The following is a 5,000-nucleotide window of genomic DNA, read 5'->3' as shown; positions in this document are numbered from 1 at the left end:
CGGCTTGTACTGAGACATGCATGGCTTAATCTTTGAGACAAGCATATGACTACTGGCAGGATCAACCAGGGAGCTGCGTCAACTAGAGCTGAGCAGCCGGCCGCCCGGGAGTGTGTCCCAGGGGCCCGCGCGAACACGCAAGCGTCCGCTCAATTATTCTGCAAACAGGAGGAGGCTGAGCTCCCCTGCACAATACACCTCGAAACCCTCTCAGGTCCCGGCGGCGCGCAGCGCCGTCCTAAGTACTTGGTCGGGTTCGAGAGAGGCGCAATCGCCCGGAGTTAGGCGAGTAGACGCTTTAGGTGCGACCACCCGTGCTCCCAACTGAGCTTGCCGCTGCCGACAGAGGCCCGGGAGCGTGCTGTCGTGGCATTGCCGGCGGGAGACAACACGCGCCACCTACGGTGACCGGCAGCTCCAACGCCAGCGCCACAGAAGGGCAAAGGCCCCACGTGGGTGCCGAAGCGAACTCTCCCAGCACAGCGCACGTGCCAACACATCTGCACAACTGCGATACAAACCACCAGCGAGAACCGCTGGGGCGACCGAGCAGCAGACGGCGTCGCGGCGCCGAGTGCCGGGCGGCGGCGCATCCTCAACGCACACAGTCCTCAGTCGGACCAGCACACTGCAGATGTCCACCGCGCTTCGCACCGGGCCCGCGAGGACCCACTTTGGCCGCCCGGCGCCGCGCGCAGGGTGCCCCGGCGCGCAGCTGCGCCGCCTGCCGCGTCCGTCGGCCGGCGCGCCTGCCACTGGGCGCCCCCACCAGCCGGCTGTAGCGCGTGCGCCCACGCACCGCGCGGCCAGCACGCCGGGCGGCCCCCCCTCACCGGCCGGGGACGGTCCCACCCAGCCACCGCCGCGTATCGCTTCACACACAGATTTGCCCTTACTGATTTACCTCCAGCAACAACAACCGCACCACAATGGGTTTACCAGTTGTTCATTTGCGTAACGTCACCAGCAAACGTAGACGTCCATCCCAGTTTGCAAATGCAACGATTATTGCATACCTGTCTGTTAGGTGTCACGACACACTACGTCTGCCCACATACACGCAACAAAATGTGCACGACTAGAGAACACGTGGGAGGTGGCCCCCTACGTATGCGATGTCCATTACGAGACCGACTGTCAACCAGCATCTGTACCATGTCGCAGATGTGGAACGCGGTGCACCATGCTATCACACTGTGTGAGAAGAGACGACTACGTTTGAATACACGCGCCACTACATCAACAGACGGCTCATGCTGATCGCCATCCAGGGCGTCCGTTAATCCCACACGTCTCTATGGCGTACCACACTGCAATGTAGCTGTTATGGGGAGACGGCACGTGGCTGAGTGCACAACATTTGGACCGTATGGTTCGCTGTTGTTGGGCGCAGTCGTTGTACGGTCACACATGTGCCACAGCGTATCATGCAGTACATACGGACCTATGTGCAGTACAATGTGAGGGTTAAGCTTACGACATCAGCGGACAGTGGACACAGGCCGTACCACGACGTAGACTGAGCGCTTCGACATGCGAATGCCAGTGAACAGCTGCGAAGGGCATTGAACACGCAAGCACCTGAACGACCAGCGTGCGAAGGCAGGGGGGAGGGTGGGGGCGATGTACATCCTGCAGTCGTCCACATTACAGTGTACAGCGGGAGCATGTAAAAAGTAAGCAACACTTGCGAAGTGTTGAACATGAAACGATACACAAGAGGGTGGGCGGTGCGAGTAGCGAACTATATTCAGAGGGTTGTGGTTAGACAACACTGGATTAATGTAACGTGTCATATGCCAATTACAGAGCAGGTTAAGGCACAACTTGGGTTAGGTTAAGGCACAACGTGGGTTAGGTTAAGGCACAACTTGGGTTAGGTTAAGGCACAACGTGGGTTAGGTTAAGGCACAACGTGGGTTAGGTTAAGGCACAACGTGGGTTAGGTTAAGGCACAACGTGGGTTAGGTTAAGGCACAACGTGGGTTAGGTTAAGGCACAACGTGGGTTAGGTTAAGGCACAACGTGGGTTAGGTTAAGGCACAACGTGGGTTAGGTTAAGGCACAACGTGGGTTAGGTTAAGGCACAACGTGGGTTAGGTTAAGGCACAACGTGGGTTAGGTTAAGGCACAACGTGGGTTAGGTTAAGGCACAACGTGGGTTAGGTTAAGGCACAACGTGGGTTAGGTTAAGGCACAACGTGGGTTAGGTTAAGGCACAACTTGGGTTAGGTTAAGGCACAACTTGGGTTAGGTTAAGGCACAACTTGGGTTAGGTTAAGGCACAACTTGGGTTAGGTTAAGGCACAACTTGGGTTAGGTTAAGGCACAACTTGGGTTAGGTTAAGGCACAACTTGGGTTAGGTTAAGGCACAACTTGGGTTAGGTTAAGGCACAACTTGGGTTAGGTTAAGGCACAACGTGGGTTAGGTTAAGGCACAACGTGGGTTAGGTTAAGGCACAACGTGGGTTAGGTTAAGGCACAACGTGGGTTAGGTTAAGGCACAACGTGGGTTAGGTTAAGGCACAACGTGGGTTAGGTTAAGGCACAACGTGGGTTAGGTTAAGGCACAACGTGGGTTAGGTTAAGGCACAACGTGGGTTAGGTTAAGGCACAACGTGGGTTAGGTTAAGGCACAACGTGGGTTAGGTTAAGGCACAACGTGGGTTAGGTTAAGGCACAACGTGGGTTAGGTTAAGGCACAACGTGGGTTAGGTTAAGGCACAACGTGGGTTAGGTTAAGGCACAACGTGGGTTAGGTTAAGGCACAACGTGGGTTAGGTTAAGGCACAACGTGGGTTAGGTTAAGGCACAACTTGGGTTAGGTTAAGGCACAACGTGGGTTAGGTTAAGGCACAACTTGGGTTAGGTTAAGGCACAACTTGGGTTAGGTTAAGGCACAACTTGGGTTAGGTTAAGGCACAACTTGGGTTAGGTTAAGGCACAACTTGGGTTAGGTTAAGGCACAACTTGGGTTAGGTTAAGGCACAACTTGGGTTAGGTTAAGGCACAACTTGGGTTAGGTTAAGGCACAACTTGGGTTAGGTTAAGGCACAACGTGGGTTAGGTTAAGGCACAACGTGGGTTAGGTTAAGGCACAACGTGGGTTAGGTTAAGGCACAACGTGGGTTAGGTTAAGGCACAACGTGGGTTAGGTTAAGGCACAACGTGGGTTAGGTTAAGGCACAACGTGGGTTAGGTTAAGGCACAACGTGGGTTAGGTTAAGGCACAACGTGGGTTAGGTTAAGGCACAACGTGGGTTAGGTTAAGGCACAACGTGGGTTAGGTTAAGGCACAACGTGGGTTAGGTTAAGGCACAACGTGGGTTAGGTTAAGGCACAACGTGGGTTAGGTTAAGGCACAACGTGGGTTAGGTTAAGGCACAACGTGGGTTAGGTTAAGGTAGAAATTGCGTTACATTGCGGTACAAATTGCGTTACATTGCGGTACAAATTGCGTTACATTGCGGTACAAATTGCGTTACATTGCGGTACAAATTGCGTTACATTGCGGTACAAATTGCGTTACATTGCGGTACAAATTGCGTTACATTGCGGTACAAATTGCGTTACATTGCGGTACAAATTGCGTTACATTGCGGTACAAATTGCGTTACATTGCGGTACAAATTGCGTTACATTGCGGTACAAATTGCGTTACATTGCGGTACAAATTGCGTTACATTGCGGTACAGATTGCGTTACATTGCGGTACACATTGCGTTACACATTGCGGTACACATTGCGTTACACATTGCGGTACACATTGCGTTACACATTGCGGTACACATTGCGGTACACATTGCGTTACACATTGCGTTACACATTGCGGTACACATTGCGGTACATTGCGGTACACATTGCGGTACATTGCGGTACACATTGCGTTACATTGCGGTACACATTGCGTTACATTGCGGTACACATTGCGTTACATTGCGGTACAAATTGCGTTACGAATTTGGTTAAGTTAAGGTGCAAAATGGGTTAGGTTAAGGTGCGAAATGGGTTGGATTACAGTACACAACGTGGTAAGAGAGTGTGTTGGGGGGGGGGGGGGGGCGAGGTTCGTTGGTAGTGATCATTGTAAGTGAATGTCTGAGGCAGCTTCAGTATGTCACAGCAGTTATGTCTCGTCAGGATGCGCTTTTCGCTCGTGACTGGAGGCGCGCCGCGTCTGTGGTTGCGGCAAGGGAGCGGCAGACCTGTGTGATTCATTCCTGCCATTGTTTCTGTGCCGTAACAGGAGGCAGTGTGGTGGTGTTGGGTGCACCCCTGTGTAGGACATGTGTGGGTGTTGGTGGCTTATCTGAGCAATTGTGGATGTCGGACGGGTGGGATATTCTATTTTAGAATTGGACCCCCTGGTGTGGTTATCATAGTGTGGATGGTGTACTGTGGCGGAGAGGATGCACCGGACGTTGGTCCATGCTGGTGCTTACATATTGTATCTGTGTCTGTTACAGGCAGAGAGTAATGTGTGATAGAGTGTCTCGCTGATGTGTGGTTCATATTGTGTGCACAGACTTACAGCATGTATAGGGACAGCGGGAATTTGGCATATTGGATATAACTCTTCGTGAAACGCAAGATATAGGGGTGGATTGCAACGTACGAGTGCGGGAAGAGTCCGCCGTTCATCCGCTGGAGTTGCGATTTCGGCGGTTGGGGTGGGGCACGTGCGGGTGCGGGTGGAGTGATTGTCGGTTGACTACTTCGTGCGACGCAGGCACTGGCGTTCGGGTTCCTGTGGTGGACAGATTATGCAGGCTTTGTGGGTGGCGTCGGAAAATGGGTACTGTGGGACCTAGCGATGTCGTAGTCGGGGTGGCGTCTCATAGATGGCGGTATCGTCGGTGCAGCAGGTCATGTTTCGGGAGACTTGCAGATGGCGGTATTTAGTTTTCGTGTTGCGCGCGACATGGTGGACGTAGTGTCGTCCGATTCGCGTAGATGGGGCTATTGCATGTGGTTTCGTCACATTGTCATAGATGGCGAT

General features: G+C 53.0%; 1 non-coding gene across 1 annotated transcript in view; it reads right to left on the bottom strand.

Annotated features, from left to right (window-relative positions):
* The window catches only part of LOC126138172 (small subunit ribosomal RNA), a 1,909-nt gene extending 1,837 nt beyond the window's left edge, over positions 1–72 (bottom strand). The window contains exon 1 of the ribosomal RNA XR_007528185.1: positions 1–72. This exon is cut by the window's left edge and continues 1,837 nt beyond it. This is a non-coding gene — a ribosomal RNA (small subunit ribosomal RNA).
* Between the last annotated feature and the right edge of the window lie 4,928 nt (positions 73–5,000).

Source organism: Schistocerca cancellata, unplaced genomic scaffold, assembly GCF_023864275.1.
Source record: "Schistocerca cancellata isolate TAMUIC-IGC-003103 unplaced genomic scaffold, iqSchCanc2.1 HiC_scaffold_654, whole genome shotgun sequence".
NCBI lineage: Eukaryota > Metazoa > Arthropoda > Insecta > Orthoptera > Acrididae > Schistocerca > Schistocerca cancellata.
Note: the sequence above shows the minus strand (reverse complement) of the source record. Positions and strands in the feature narration are given on the sequence as shown.